The sequence below is a fragment of the Athene noctua genome, chromosome 26 (genome assembly GCF_965140245.1).
Source record: "Athene noctua chromosome 26, bAthNoc1.hap1.1, whole genome shotgun sequence".
NCBI lineage: Eukaryota > Metazoa > Chordata > Aves > Strigiformes > Strigidae > Athene > Athene noctua.
In genome coordinates, this window is record NC_134062.1 from 2,097,802 (window position 1) to 2,114,708 (window position 16,907).

General features: G+C 44.3%; 1 long non-coding RNA gene across 1 annotated transcript in view; it reads right to left on the minus strand.

The window, feature by feature from the left end:
* Positions 1 to 5,183: 5,183 nt before the first annotated feature.
* The window catches only part of LOC141970752 (uncharacterized), a 46,320-nt gene continuing 34,596 nt past the window's right edge, over positions 5,184 to 16,907 (minus strand). Inside the window, exons 3-4 of the long non-coding RNA XR_012635221.1 lie at positions 10,458 to 10,675; positions 5,184 to 5,536 (exon numbers count right to left, since the gene is read on the minus strand). This is a non-coding gene — a long non-coding RNA (uncharacterized LOC141970752). The remainder of the gene's footprint in view (positions 5,537 to 10,457; positions 10,676 to 16,907) is intronic.

Genomic DNA, 16,907 nt, shown 5'->3' on the forward strand with positions numbered 1-16,907 from the left:
AAAACAGCTTAGAAAACTGGGCTTCCCATGTCTGTGCAAGTAGGACAAGTCTCCAGAGAAGGTGATGCTCTCAGACAACAACCCCTGCAAATTCCCATCATTGCCACAAAAACTGCACATCCATTCTATCTTGTCAAACATTAATTGCTTTCTTAAAGCATTGCTTTTTCACCACCCCCATGGCTTTACACACTAAAAGCTCTTTTATGTAAAAATAAAATCTGGTTTTGCTTTTGGGTGGGTTTTAATTGAGGGTGAGGAGGAGTAGTTAATGTTCCACGCTCTGCTCATCTGTCTCCACCCAGCTGAGAACAGGATGGAGTCTCTTGTGGTCACACAGAAAGTACCACATAAGCAACTGCTGAAAACAGACCCAGCAGTCCCGAGACGACAACACACAGGATAGCAAAGGGAAAACGACACACACACAGAGCTCTAGAGATGCACCTCATCTCAAACATCAACCTTTTCTCCCATCATGTAAATGTATCTCAGGCTTGCTTCCTTCTGCAAATACCCAGCTTTTCCTCACGCTACCCTTACAATTCTTACAGCCTTCTCTTCCGTCATATTGCTATCCAGGGCTGCGTTCATCAGTTTACATCAGCTGAGATGGAGCTTGCGACATTTTGGTGGTTGGTTCTTCAGGAGAGAGTTGTTGATAAACTTTGGTTTACAGTAGCCTGGTTAAGAATGGTAACATTTCCATCTGAAAGCATCTTTCTTGACTCACACTTCTTAAGCCTTAGAATATTACATTTTTCATTCTGGGCTGAGGCAATAACAAGTCATTGATTTTTACAGTAAGTCAGCAACACTGCTTTTCAAGGCAATATAATTTTTTGTCTTTCCTAATCAATGACATTTGATACTCCATTTACATCTGCCTCTGCTGCAACCAGGGAATTTGCTTCTTCCCTTTTTACTCTGAACAAAGCCCGTGTCTTGAACTGTTTGTTTGAAAGACTGAGGCTCAGTAAAGATGCAGAAGCAGTTTGCATTCTCTTTTCATCAGTGCAGTTAATTACAAAGACTGTAAGAACAGTCAGAACTGGGCCCCTTTGTTTTCAAACAGATTTTTTTTCCTTGTGTACACCATAAGATCTAAATTAATCTTTCCTCTCTAAGAATCAAAAATAGCTGCGATAGCCTTTCCCAGTTCTTGCCTCCTCCAAGTCTTTCAGTTACCCTTTTCTTACGTGACCTGATTACAGCCTACCTCCATCTGGCTCTCTGGCAGGGGACAGAAGGTGTTGGTTCTGCTGGTAGGGCAATCTTTACTCATTAGCACTTCCCAGAGGCCAAAAGGGATAGTTTACTTTGGGGAAATTATCCATGCAACAACGGTCCTGACCAAAACTAGTGATATTTGAAAAGAAGATTATTGAAGAGGAAGACAAAACAGAGTTGGCTTATCAGATCCACATTTGAAAATTAAACTGGATTTGGTTTTGGTAGCTTAGTGAAAAAGAAAAGAAAACAGCTTCACCTTGTAAAGACAGTCCCAAACTGACTTCTCCCTGCATCAGCCTTGTTACCAGCTAGCTCACCTTTTCTCTTGGAGCTTGTTGCCCGTGGAGCCTATTACAAACTCATTGGCACAAGACAGCAAGATGCTGTTACTAGACACAGAAGGGATGAGCAATCCTTGCTCAGGGAAACTACTATCACCTCTTGTCTCCTAATTATTAGAGGCCAAGGCTGGCAAGTCCAGACCCAGTGATTGCTGTTGCTATCTATGCCAGTCATTTTCTCACCAGAAAGTTACTCCCAGCAAGAGAAGTGGGTTCACATCCTTGAGCTGCTGTCTGACCATCAGTTCCCCTTTTTCTCAGCACAAGAACAGGGCCCTCTGAGCATTTCAGCTCCTGATTTCTTTTACCAAGAAGTTAGGGACAGATCCTGAAAGTTCTGCCTCAGAGCTTATGCACAGCAGGAGGCTCAGAGAGGAATACACTCCTTGAACACTCTCTGGATGGCCACGCTCTCAGTCACGCTTTTCATGAGACTGAGGAGAGCTGAGCACACACGGGAGGGATGGCTGAGTGACTGAGGGTTCTGGACAAGAAGTAAGAGGTTGTTATAAAGTGCATAACCATCTACTCAAGCCTGGTATGACACCCCAGTCTCATACCACTGATGGTGCCGGTCCCTATCTTTTGGGCTGCAAATGTTTGCATTGAACTGAAAGATTCAACTAAGTTTTGAGCCTGGAAAATCAGAACATTAATCAAGCTGGAGAAATCAACAAGCAAACCAGGGAAGCAAGATGCCAAAACCAGAATTAGTTCCTGGGATCAGGAGAGACAAAACCCACATTTAACATTTCACTCCAATAGCTGCAGAAGCTAATCTCTGCCTTTGAGGAATGTTTATACAGCTGAGTTGCAGAACTGTTTGTTCCAGAAGCAGCACCAGAACGTCTTGAAGGAAATGAAAAGGCAGTGAATAAGTCCATTTGAATGCAAAGCAAGAGGGCTTGAGATGCTATGGGCACCAAAGGGCTTTAAATGCACATGAATGATCACCTGCCAAAGGCTGAAGCCATCACCTAGTTGAGAGCGCTGTGCATAGCACAGTACTTCCAGAAGCACCATTAGACCGGACTCTTATTTGCAAAATTCAGCCTTTTCACTTCTGTGCCTAAGTGTGACACCTGCCTCTCCCCACTGGCCTGCAACAAGCCTTGGCTCCAGTATTAGACATCCTAGATAGATGCTTAAGAAAAGCCACGGGAATAAAGGTGCTAGTTGTGCAGGAAGAACCAGCTACAAGGTAGGTCAAGTACAGGCCCAGCGTAGAGTGTTCACAGCTTGTTGTTTGCCTTTGTAAGGGACAAGGTTTAAACCCGCAGTCATGCCTTGGCACATGAGACCACAGCGAGTGGGAACACGGGAACACACAGTAAGTCCTGCCCTCCTGACCAAGGGCTCTCCCCCCCACAAGATGAGGGGCAGAATGGACACCTGGAGCCACCTAATTTCTGCTCACACCATCCTTAGCACTGAGGCAGAGGCAGCACGGGAAGCGTTTGCCTCAATCATTGTGCTAATAAGGGGAAGCGGTCTAGAGCAGGTAGGGATGCTCGAAACAGCCGTCCCCTTGGCCTGCTCCTATGCTGCACATCATGCATCACCCCTGGGCGTTTGCCAAGGCACTGCTGCTTAGCCCTAAACATCTCTGGATACATCTCCGTTTGTGAGGAAAGACAGGTCCCAGCTCGGTTTCCTTCCTTGGCAGCTTCTGAGCTATTTTAGATACACACAAAAATGAAAAGTAAGCTTTTGGTGTTGTCAAAAAAGATTTGCCGCTTTCAGGTGTGCTGGTTCTGTTACATTAATTGCTTCCTTCTCCACGTTTTATTTTAAGGTGAGCTTTAACTGATTTCTAACTGTAATCACAATTATCATGTGTTAATCCTGATTAATGGAGGGCTTGATTAACACATAAAAAGGTGCTACTGTTTTCATTTGAGGAAGAAGAGATGAAAGCTGTTTTTAAGCCATGGCTGAGGCAATAATTTCACTGGAGAATGCGGTGCTAATACAAGGCAATTAATCATCTATTTTGGTTAATTTACAATAATAAATTATTATTCATAGCACAGAATGCGATTGTGTAGATTAAATTTAAGGCTGTGGGATATACTTGGCTTTACGTACTACATCATTTAGCTCTAGCGTACTTTACACAGCACTTTGAATTTCTGGGTAGCAAAGCATGTTTATGCTCCAGCAAAACAGAAGCAGCAAGACGCATTACTCATCTGAGGCAACAAGCAGAGCGAAGAACACAGAAGCCGACACCTCAGTTCCCCCTCTCGTGGCCCAGATGCTGTGCTAACTGAAAGCAGATAATCCTTGACCCACTTACTCCTGTCCCTCGTGAAGCAATTCATCCCAGTGCTCAGCTCTAGCACTGGCAAAGTTTCCCAGTATCTGACAGAAATCTCAGTCGCTGCTGCCAAAGGCTCTTGCTGTATCTAGCCAGCACAAATTGCAATGTATCCTCCCCTCTTCCTACTGCCTTTTATTTATCTGCCCAGTCTCTAGACTAAGCAACTCCAGTATGAGTGGTACTGCATGAAAATCTCTTCAGTACTCTCTGCCACATAGCAAACAGAACTGGTATTTATTGAGATCCTTTGGCTGCTGGATCCCCGGTTTGACTTTTAGCAGGGCAACAGTGACAAAAGCTATCCGATCACAGCAATTCTGAAGCGACAGTCACTGCTGTTCCTGTGGGATCTGTGACAATAACCTTGGTGATAGAAGGGTCTAAAGCTCTGTTCCTGACCCTCTCAGCTAAGTTGTCTGCAGTTAGTAGCAGGGAGTCTGATAGTAACTGGGAAGCACAAACAAGCATCATTAATGAAGGCGTTTAGCAAGTTCAGCACTGGGCAGGAAGAGGCACTGACACTGAAGTCTCGCCGCAATCTTGAAAAACCCACCAAGGTCACAGTGTCAGCCAAGGGGTTCCATCTGTTTTTCAGAGCTTATGCTATATGATAGACCTGTATTACTTGGAGATTCACCATTACTTGTATTTATTTGTAGTGCTGCCCCCTTAACTGACCACAATCATTTTAAACCCAGCATTTTCTGAGGATAAAATTTTAGAGTTGATCGTGGGAGAGTTCTTACTTATTTTCTTCCTCCTAAACATGAACTCAGAGATGAAAGGCAAAGAAAAAACAGCTCAAAGCCTTAATTATAAGGCAGCTGACTTTCAGAGGGCTAAAATTACAATAGCTCTGCACATCAAAAAGCCATGAAACAGCTCCTGCTTCCATCTCACACCTGCATACTTTGTGCCCTAAACTAGGGGTGAGAGAGAAAATAGTAAAGAGCATGCTTAGAGCCTGGTGTCCACTTGTTAGACCTTGTTTACTAATCACTCTGCTCTGACTGTTGCCAGACTCAGGCAAGAGAGAGACAAAGCTTTGTCTTCCAGGGTAAATATTACAGCTAAGCCTGAAGTTCCCAGTCCACAGATCCCGTGCAACCCACTGTGGCCCAGTGTGGAGGTCGAGGTATTAGCTGTCGTTTTCTATCCGCCAATCCACAGAGGTGTGGTGCTCAGATCGCAGCTAATCCATGCAGGAGATTATGACCTTCACGGGAACAAAAGCACAGACGCCAATATGGTGGTTGCTACTTGTTCAATTTATTAACCGCGCAATTGCTTTATATATCCCTTCCCGTACATCGCGAGATCTTTAGTCCCCTGTTCTTTCCGTACATCACAAGATCTTCCGAGCGCCTCTCCCTACACATCCCCCCACTTCCCCCTCCCCATGCTATATAGCTATATTTGTAATAATTGAAGTGCTTGTTGTTCTATTTCTACATATGTAAGGGTTTGGTTTTTTGGTGGGTTGTTTTGTTTTTTTTTTTTTTTCTTTTGGTTCTTTCCCTGTATTAACTACAGCTGCTGCATGCTTCTCTGTAGTGCTTGCCCAGATGTTGGGTCTGGGTGAGATGGTTCGTCTAGCAGAAGATCCAAGTAGCCAAAAGCCACAGAAAATCTGCAAAAACTTTAAGAAGAAATAGTTACTTCAGGTTTTATACATCGTGCAGGTATCCATTTAATTAAATCATCTTTTTCCACTGCTGCGTACCCACGCCCAAAAACTCTCAGCGACCAGCCCGATCCCCATGCTATTGCTCCCGGTTCCTTGACCTGAACCAAAGGATAATTTTTTCTCGCCTGGGTTGGCATAAAGTGTTTCCACAGGGGAGTGTGGACTCGTCACCTCTAACAAAATGATTTAAAGCATAAAGGGCGCGGGAAAGTCTGTTGCCGGTCTATGGGTATTGTCCCCTTATGACCTTCCCCCTCCCCAGGCTGTTGTAGTTTGGTTTTTAGGGTGCGATGCGCACCTTCCACAATCGTTTGCCCTTGACTGTTGTAAGGAAGGCCGTGTACTACCTTGATGTCCCACAATGCACACCATTCTTTGGTATGTTTAGCGATGAAACAAGGGCCGTTATCTGTTTTGATCTCTTGTGGCTTCCCTAATAAGGCGATGACGCCCCACAATGAACAATAATGTGTCTGGCTGTTCGTTTGCGAGCCATTGTGGCTAATATTGTAGAACTAAAGGTGTCGATGGTTACTATGAGGTATTTATTTGGTTTTAGTAGGTCACATTCTGTTATATCAGTTTGCCATATCTGACTGGGGGAGAGACCCCTTGGATTGACACCTGCTTCCCACAGTGGGCCCTTTTGACAGTAGGGACAAAGTGCCACTTTGTTTTTTGCTTGTGACAGAGAAATGTGACATGTTTTCGCTAAGGCTTTTGCTCCGAGGTGTAGAAAGGCATGTAAATGCTTTGCAGCATCTAGTGACCATACACCCTGTGCCACCTGGTCAGCCTTATGATTGCCTTCTACAGTTGGACCAGGTAGGGATTGGTGACTGTTCACATGTGTAAGAAAGGCCTGTCCTACGCGTTGTTGTAGAGCGTCATAAAGCAAAGTCGACACTTCCATCTGCACAAATTCTACTGTTACCATTTTGTGTAGAGGTTTATAAACATATAGAGAGTCTGTAACAACATTAATTGGATTCTCTGTCTCTTGCTGGAGTGCCATCTGGACCGCTTTGGCTTCCAACCGTTGTACTGATTTATTAGTCTGAGTCCACAACCTCTTTTCCCAACGTCCTTCAGCTTTCCATACGACTGCAGCTTGAGGCATCTGTAAGGTATGTTGTGCCGTTAAGAGGGCACATGACTATAGGTAGTGTAAGTTGTAGCTGAAGTGTCTTCAGGTGTGTAACCCATTGTAGACCCTTTCCAGTTGTCATGGAGCCTGGAAAGTCAAAGATGGCACGTTGTAAATCTTCTGAACACGTAATCATGTCATCCCACACTTGCTGCTTCCAGGGGATGAGTATTGTGTCAGGTTCCTTTCCAAAGTGTTGAAGGGTTATGTTGCGTAGGCGTCCTATGAGGTCCGCTACAACAGCAACTATGGTAACAAAGGCAGCCTTGTTGGTATTTTGATAAGCCCAAGCTAAAGGCACGGGTTTGCCATCCGTGCCTTGAAACGGGATGCCTATCGTGCCATGTTCAGAAATAAAGCATCCTGCTATGATTGGCTACTTTGGATCCCAGTACTGCAAAGGTCTCTGTTGTTGTAAAATAGCTTGTATAAGCGTTAAATTGTCCTGACACTCCTTTATGAGTTTCTTTGGCTCCCACAAGTGTTCTCCTTTCAGCAATTCATAAAAGGGTTGCATAAGTCCCAAAGGAATACAGATAAAGGTGCGAAGCCACTGTAAGGCTCCCACTAATTTTTGAGCATCATGAAGAGTGGCAATGTTTGGAGAAAGACCTATTGGTTGTAGACTTATGTCATTCCCCGTTAAAGTCACGCGCAGATATTGTAGCACGTACCTCGCTATGGATCTTTGCCTCAGCAATGCTCAAAATATGTTGTTGCAATAAGACTTTGGTGTGCTGGAACAGATGTTCTACTTGCTGTGCTGTAGGTGCTGCCAATAATATGCCATCCATATAATGTATCACATGATGGTCAGGCTTACCTTGTCTCAAAGATGCGATGGCTTTGACCACATACAGCTGACAAATGACAGGTGAGTTTTTCATACCTCGAGGCAGTACAGTCCATTGACAACGCTGAGCTGGTTGAGCGAGGTTCACAGATGGTACAGTAAAAGCAAATCTCTGTTTATCGGCAGGATGTAAGGGAATGCTGAAAAAACAATCTTTGATATCAATAATCACAATGGACCAATCTTTTGGTATGGCGGAACCCCAGGGCAATCCAGGTTGTAGGGTAACCATTGCCTGCATCTGTTGATTTACAGCCCTGAGGTCATGGAGTAAGCGCCATTTGGTCTCATCTTTCTCTTGGATAACAAACACAGGGGTATTCCAAGGGCTTGGAGAGGGTTCCAAATGACCCGCCTGTACTTCTCTTTCCACTAATTGTTGAAGTGCGCATAGTTTTTCTGAGTTCAGCGGCCACTTCTCGACCCACATCGGTGAAGATGTCAACCATGTAAGTTTTAAGGGCGGTATGTGATTGGCCGTGGCCCCTAACCTAAATCTGTAATGCCAATTTTCATTTGTTGCATGCAGTCGCGGCCCAGCAAAACCCCCTGGAAATCTGCTAATACTATAGGCTTCAGTATTGCAATTAAGGCCCCTTTTTCCTGGCCTTGGACTTCAAATGTTGTCACGGTGATTGCTCTGTACACTAGTTTTTCTCCTCCGACACCCGTCACGAATCCCCCAAATGTAGTTTCCCACTGTCCTGGCCACCATTTCTCGCCCACTACTGGTACATCAGCTCCTGAATCAATCATGGCCTGTACTGCTATTTCCTCTGTTCTTCCCGGGCAAGGCTGGCTTATCCAAACGGTGACCATGGGCTTGTTGCTACAATCTAAGACCAGAGCCACGGTTCTTGGCTCGGAAGGCCCTCTCGCGGACAACCGCGGGCATATTTGACTGTCACTTGGGGAGTATAGGAAAAGTTGTCTCTGATTTGTGGGGGTTGCCTGTTGGGCATTGGAGGAGGCCTGCCCCCACTCCTGGCTCCTCCCCTCTTGTTTCCCTGCTGTGGATGTTTATACCAACAATCCTGTGCCCAATGACCTGGTTTCCCACACACCCAACAAGGCCCACTTCTGGAGGGTCGTGGTCCTTGTCGGTTTGCCTGACGAGATCTTTTATGAATGCCACAGGAATTGTTTTTTCTACAGGGTACAGGTCTTTCTGTAAAGTGGATGTTGCCTGGGGCGTGTATCGTTGCCTCCTTTTGCACCACTTGTCGTAAGAGGGTGGCAACAGGTGTATTCAAAGGAATATCTTTTACAATACTTTTGATTATCAGGTTAGATTGCTGTCTGATACATTTTATTATTACAGCTTCCTTAGCACTATCGGGCAAGTCTGATTCTGTGACCGCGTCGTGGAGTCTGTTGACAAATTGCAAGAATGGTTCATTCTGTCCTTGCTTAATAGAGGTCCCCAGGGGTTCCTTCTTTTCTAATTTAGCTATATCCATGAAAGCCTTTTTACCAGCCTTAGTGGTGGCGATAAATTCTCTGGGCCATAGTTGTAATTGGGCAGGGGTTGTAGAAAATGCTCCCCGTCCTGTAAGGCGGTCAAAGGTAGTTCCATGTAAGGGGTGGTGTTGATCTGCGGCCTCTTGTACAAGGGCATTAATACGATCTCCCCATGCTTCCTTCCATAGCAAGAACATAGCTGGGTTTAATATTGCTTTTGCTAATTGTCTTACATCGGCTGGGATTAGTGGTAAGGCTAAGATAGTTTCTAATAATAAAGTCGTTTCCGGATGTCCTAGTCCGTGTTCGCTTACAGCTTTAAATAATGCTTGTACTGCTTTGGCATCAAGCGGATGCCATTCTTGTTGCCCTCTTGGGGTCACCCTATCTGGGTAAGGACGTATGGCTGCGGGTTCAAGCTTTACGCCTGACATCACACACTCTTTCGCTATGAGGCGCCAATCAGTAGGGGGTTCCAGTAAATGAGGGGAAGGAGCCCCGCCCATGATCATACGTCTGTTTTGCTGGGCAGTGGCTGCCAGTTCTTGCACTGCTGTTGTCAGACGCGCTAACAATTTTGTTATCTCTTCCTCTCCTTTTGTCTCCTCCCTTTTTGGCATAGTTCCTTCTTTCCCCATTCGGTTGTATTTTAGACCCTCCCCCTCATTTTCGTCATCTGACTCCGCCTGGGTTTTTTGCTCTCACCAATGGGCAAATGGATTGCCCAATTCTTTTGTATGACAAGGTTTAGCAGGCCCTGCCACGTTCCATGGTGCCACCTCCTCCGAAGGAGGGGGAGCACCGGGGAGCCAATCAAGCAGGGGATCCAGCTGGGGCTGCCCCTTTTTGCTCTCCTGCTGGTTTTGAGCTGCCTCCATTTCCTCTTTCCATTGTTGCATTTGCTTTCTCCATTTCTCCTCTAAATCAGCCGGTTGTACTTCGGCCTCCGCTTTTTGTAGTGCTCCCCAAGGATATACGGGGGGAGGTGAGGGTGGAGAAGGGGGAGTGATATTTCCACCCCCTTCTCTACCCTTGTCAGGGGGTTTGCCTTCTATGGGCCATGCCGCCCCTAGCTTGATACCTTCCTCCTCAGAGGAACTATCTGCAAGCTCCTCCACCTGAGTAGTCCCTTCTGAGAGACCTTGCAATCCCCTGTGTGCATCTGTACATGCCTGTTGTTCGGCTTGGATGGCTTTCATCACTGCATTTGCTTTACCCCAAGCCATCAAATGCTCTGGTTTTCCCAATTTTGCCTGTTCCGTTAATTCAGCTTCTATATGAGGCCATAGCTCTGGCTTCATGCAATCGATCGGCTTGGCCAGAATGCCAAGCTTTACTAATCTTTGTAGCATGGCTTTTAAAGTCTCCGACTTAATAGAAGTCTTATGCTGTTTTCCCCATATTTTAAGTACCTTAACTGTGGCTTCCATGGCGCGCCGCGGAGTCTCCCGTCCTGCATGGTGCTCCTTCACCTCCTGCCGTGCACCGCCGACCTTCACGGTCCGTCTTTGGCCTGATCACGTCGGGGTCACCATTTGTTGAGGTCGAGGTATTAGCTGTCGTTTTCTATCCGCCAATCCACAGAGGTGTGGTGCTCAGATCGCAGCTAATCCATGCAGGAGATTATGACCTTCACGGGAACAAAAGCACAGATGCCAACATGGTGGTTGCCACTTGTTCAATTTATTAACTGCGCAATTGCTTTATATATGCCTTTCCATACATCATGAGATCTTTAGTCCCCTGTTCTTTCCGTACATCACGAGATCTTCCGAGCGCCTCTCCCTACAGCCCAGCAGTAGAGGCTACCACTGAAGCAGTCCAGACTACCCCAAGGAGTGGATGACAGTACTGCTCACAGCAGAGGGCTTCCTCAGAGCGAGCCCACTCGCAGCCCTGGGCACGGTTCAGGCTTCATCCCAGCAGGCCTGAAAAACTATTCCTACTGTCAGCAGCCACATTCCTGAGCCAACGTCAGAAGAGCCTTTCTGACATGCTGCCAGATGCAGAGCAGAGCAATAATGAGGATAAATTATCTTCTCCCTGCTGCTATCATTTCATAGACAGCTTCATTAGCTCAGCTCACCAGTGCAGCCTTGACAGGGCAACTTAATACTGACTAGTGATTTTTAGGTTTTCCACTACAGTAGCGTTTTGCAGCCTAATCCCTAGTTTAGGCCTACATAGTATGTATTGGTAGGTAACTTCTTTTCCTTTAACAAGTGGTACTTTTGTCAAGTGAAGGAGTTCAGAGGATCAAAAGTATTCACAAATTCAGCACAAATTCATAAATAAATGATGAAAAAAGTGATTACATTGGCCATCATGTCTGTCCCATAAATGATCAAACTGCTTTATTTTCCCTTATTTTGCTTTTGGATGAAAACCACATCAGAGACAAGAGAGAAAAAAAACCAAGTTGTATAAATCCCCACAGCTTAGGAAATAAATGGAACCATATTGGGTTTTACTACAGGAAGACACAGCCCTTAGTGTTTGAACTGGTTTTCTTATTTATTCCTATTTGTGCAAAACTGCAGCCGTATGACTGAGCCAGAGGGCCAAGAAAAGGAATGCCTTCCGTACAGGATTTTTATGGTGACTAAGTCATGACATTATGAGCCAGGAAAATAATCACTGGAAAGGGGCTGATAAGGATATGCACAACTGCCACGTAGAATCGGAGACCTTTATTACTAATGTTCCACTCTGAGTAATCATATTGACTTGGAGAAGAACAGCAGCTAAGCACAACACTGGGGAGCCACAAGATACCAGAAGAACAGATACAATTGTCCTGGCTCCATTCTCTAGCACAAGAAAGGGATGACCAGTTCTTCCTAGGTGTTTGTAGCGTGTCTGCTGTGCCATGCGCATGTTTGCACTGCGGTGATGGGCAAGGGATACATCTGAAAAGAATGGGCAGGGAACAAACAAGAGATCTAATTTTACAATGGGCACATCTGCTGAATAGCAGCTTGGAAGCCAGACTTCCTAATCACACTTTTATGGATTGGTACTAGAGTAAAATAAAATCTCAGTTCTGCCTGAACGTAGAAAACAAGGCAGGGACACGGCAGTTTCTTTTGAGCTGTAATGCCTATTACTACACGTAGCCCTGTCTGGTTTGAGCTAACAGCTCTTCTCAACCAAACTCTTTCCAAGAAGAAAATAGAGGGTTGTTGAAATAGAAATGTCTGATCTATTTCAGATTTCTGTGGGGAAATTTGGATATCATTCACGTAAAGAAGTAGTATTTGGCTTTGATACATTCCTGGTTTTCCATCTAGTTTTTGCACCCTCCCTACTTTGTTTGCAGACTTTTTATTTTTAAATATTTTAATGTCTATTTATAGCTGCTAAATAATACCTCTGCATTTGCTCCTCAATACCGACATTAATTCAGCATTTCAATGAGGCGTCTCAGAAGGGAAGTAACAGACTTCAGTACTCTAGAACTATTTGAACCTTTGTCATTCCCCACGCACCGAGAAAGAAACTTTAAAATTTTTATTTCTTATGGAAAACATACTACCTCAGTACCCTCAGAGAAGGTGGGAAGTCAGCGCTGCGAGGGGATGTGCAATCACAGTGCTGGAAATACTGCTTATTATAGTCAAGCCGGACACAGCAGAGAACCTCCGGTACAGCAGCAGGGTCATGAGATTGATAAGATGTCACTGAAGCTCCACAATAAGGGGTTTTCCCCCCCTGCTCTTTCTGACAGGGTGCAGTTGTAGCTAAGGGGAAATCACTGCACAGAGAAACATGGAAGGGCAACACTGAAACAGGTGGGCTCTAAAAGCACCATCAAGGGCAGCTGAAGGTTATTATTTATATTTTGGAGGTACCTAGACAGACAGCTATGAACCACAATTGCATCACTACCTGCTTTACAAACACCAAAACAAAACAGCCTTTCCCTGCAGCCTTTACAGTCTCGGTTTTGATTTCTTTACCTATAGCCATCTTAGTTGCTGAAGGGCTACATTATGCAAACATCAAGCACTAAAACATTAGAAGAAACTCCTTGAAACAAGGAGATTCGACTTCATATTCATCAAGGGTTTTCTTTAAAAAACAGTAAGTAGGTGAATGGTTCTGTGATTCTGTAGTTTCTGAATGACACTTTGGATTCTTGTTCTTCAGAATCTTGCTTAAGTGTGTATTTAAAGTATTTGCTCTAGAGTAACTACTCAAAATGTAATTTACTGCTTTTAAGTGAAAACTAAGAATTTCAAGGAGTCTGGAAGCCTGAGCTGAGGGACTGTTCACATCCCCCAAAACTACATTAAAATTAAACCAAGTCTGAAATAAAAAGTCATTTTTAGTGCCACCTTGACATCTTCACTGGGTTGGGTAGAAACACCTTTTTGCTCCCAGTCACAAACATAGCCATTAAAAGTGCAATTTTTTTCTCCCCCCTCCTCCCCAAGAAACTATTGTTTCAGCCTTTGTTCAGCCTTTCGGGGCTCCATCCTTAGCATTCTCAGCCTCCAACTTGGACTCGTATCTTGGCACTGCTCGTTTGCTTAAGCTTATTCAAATGCTGAAGAACTGGCCTAAGCTCGCGCAGTAGATTGTCATCAGAAAGTTTGGAGAACATTTGGAACATTGCACAAAATTAATAATACTGATAGTAAGAGATGGCTGTGGATAAGGATAAAGATAAGGAACAGGCATGTTGCTTACTCCAGCAAGCATCAGAGACCTTAGCACAACACTGCCCAACAGAACCTGAGAAGCTACAGCTTGAGACTTCCAGCTCCACAGGACATTATGGTCATGAGAACCTCACCCTTCATCATTCCCTATGGTTCAAAGTAAAAAGGCATTTTCTGTGTCCCTAAAAACACAGATTAAGAGAGCTGTGTAGACACATAAGCTCTCCAGATAAAACCATTTTCCATCAGGGCTATAAAGATGTCACTGGACTTTATTTATTTGACTATCTGTTGGAACCAAAGTGATAAACAGTCCTCAGGTCCCTCAAGCCTGTGCTTTTTTGTCTGGTTGCAGAGAAGTTTTTTAATATATATAGATATTTGCATATATTTTCCCTACACTCCAATGCGAGTTATTTCTGAAAGCCCCCTAGGATATCTGAGAGGGACACTGTTATTGTTTAAACCATTTACACTCCGCATCCCCAGTCCTCTGTTGTTTTCCTCGTGATAATCAGGTCAGTGAGTTACAGACCTCAGTGGTAGCGAAAGACATATTTCAGTGCATCAGAGGCTGCACTGTCCATGCCCCTCAGTGAGCTGCGAAAGAAATCACTTTCATTTTTTTGCTGGGGAACCTAGATACAAACACAACTGATTTTTGCCTGGCCACACTAGTTTAAATTAAGTCAAGCTCCACTCAGAAAAAGCAAGGTCATATTGCAGGGAAAAAGAGTGGAACTACTGAAAACATTTCCAAATACTGCTTTTCAGTTGCAGCTTGTTTTGTGTGTGTGTGTCTGCTGCTGCTGTGGGCTTTATGAACACAAGTCAACAATTTTGAGGGAAAAGGGACTATCAGATCATCTGAACTGACCTCCCATCTAACACAGAGCAGACAATTCTTTCTAGTTCCTTCTTTATTGAACTTGACAAATTGTGCTGGACCAGAGCAGATCTTCCTGCAAGGCATCTAAGTCTCAAAGTGATGAGTTCAAAAGATCACTTTCCTCTGGCAGTTTTGTTTAAATCATTTACCACCCTCACTGCCTGTGTTAATAACAAAATAAGTAATAAAACTTTATATTCTCATATTTCCTTCCTTTCGAAGGGGTTCAAGGTCCTCTGCAGAGATGAATATATGAAGCAGCAGTCTCCTTCTCACTTAGGCAGCAGATACAAGCTCTTCCTGTTGATGGCAACAATAAGAGGTTGCAGTGGAAAAGCTGCCAGTGTTTGATGGACACTGGTGGCTGAAATCCTTCAAGTGTATGAAACTATTATTATTAAGCAGTCTTTAAGATAGCACCCCGGAATACACAGTATTAGGAATTCACTAACAATATCACAGCATGAGCTTGTTAAACTCAACTGAATCCTAATTATGCAATTGTAAAGAGGAAGGGTGATTGCTCCAAAGATAAAAAGCTTTCAAGGGGATGCAAAAAAAGTTAACACTACACAGAACTGCTTTTCCTTTCATCTTCTTCCCTTTAAATTAGTTTGCTTTCTCCGTATCAAAGTGTAGCAGCTTCACAGTTCCGGCCTCCTCAAACGCAGCTGAGATGGAAGGAGAAGAATACTAGAGTTTGCTATTCTAATTGCTCTACCTTCCAAGGAAAATGTCACTGGCTAGAGCAGGTTTTTTTATTGGTACATCTGTGTTTCTCAGCAAGCATAAAAGTAGGCTAGATCATCATGGCATGCCACCAGGATGGGAGACAGGGGATCAGTTCAAACTAACTCATCCAAGTGGGATCCCTGCTCAACTCTTTTTCATTGTCTTCCCCCCACTATGCAGAGTGCATAAGAAAGGGCTATGCTGCTGCGAGTACCACCACAGCAAGTAGTGTTCTATCAGTCCTCTTGTTCCCCTGAAACTAGAGACAAAACCTCTTCACCTGTCAAGTATCTGTCAGCTGACTTCTTGTCTCGTAATAGGTTTTGAAGTAGTGACACCCCTTATCTATTACACTTGCGTCACTAGCCACTTGCTGCTAGTGAGGCTGTGGAACTGAATTTACACTTCAACTCTGCACTCCCACAGCTGGAAATTATGAAAGGATAAAGCAGCAAACAGACTTGTGCGTCACTACATTAAATGTCAATCTGAGTGGTGGACCAGGGTACATAGCTCGGAGCTGTACTTGTAAGTGAACGCACTGGGATGCCGGAATGACAGTTTTACCACCTGGGAAGTGCCTTGGTCAGCCTCTCTGATACCTCGCCGTGCAGTACAAATCATGAAAGTAGATCCTCACAAGAAAAAATAAGTACTTTCTTCAGCGCCCACTTTTCCTTCCCTCTGTCTAAATTACAGTAGATTTGGACACAGACTACATAAGGTGCAAAGAATTGCATCTTGGGAATTGTCTCTGTTGTAAAGGTAGTGTCTTGCAGAATGGACAGGTAGTTCCATTCAAAATTCTGGATCTTTTCTTCCTCAACACAACAGAAAGCTTTCCTTCTCTCAGCTGGTTTTCTGAGCTCAAAATCACAGAATGGTTGAGGCTTGAGGCACCTCTGGAGATCACCTTGTCCAACCCCTCCGCTCAAGCAGGGCCACCACAGCTGGCCAGGATCACATCCAGGCAGCTTTGGAGTATTTCCAAGGATGAAGGCTCCACAACCTCTCTGGGCAACCAGCTGCAGTGCTCACTCACCCTCACGGTAAAAAAAAAAAAAAAAAAGTTTCCTGATGTTCAGACATAATCCCCTGTGTTTCAGTTTGTGCCCATGGCCTCTTGTCCTGCCAATGGACACCACCAGAAGAGGCTCTTTGGAAAGCTTAGATTCCTCATTTCAGTGCCTGAAATTAGGCAGGTTGAGTGAGTTCAAGCACAAGTGCCTGAAACAGATTCATTAATCTTTTAACTTGTACTAGTTCCTTCTCAAAATACATTCTAACAAAAGGGCTGCATCACACACACAGCTCCACTTATTCCTACCACACCCCCTAATGAAAGGGGTTTTAAAATGCTGTCTATTTGCTTATAAACACTAATTTGCCTGATGATACGTTCACAACATTTGCATGCTGTTCATTTTCAACAATGTATTCTTAAACTCAGAATGGATGGATGGTTCAAGTTCTTAAAAGATTTGACTTCCTCTTATTATAGTTTATTGTTGTATTTCATTCCGTATATACAGTGCAAATTAGAAAACCTGCAAAGCTTTCTCATTACAAAGATAATT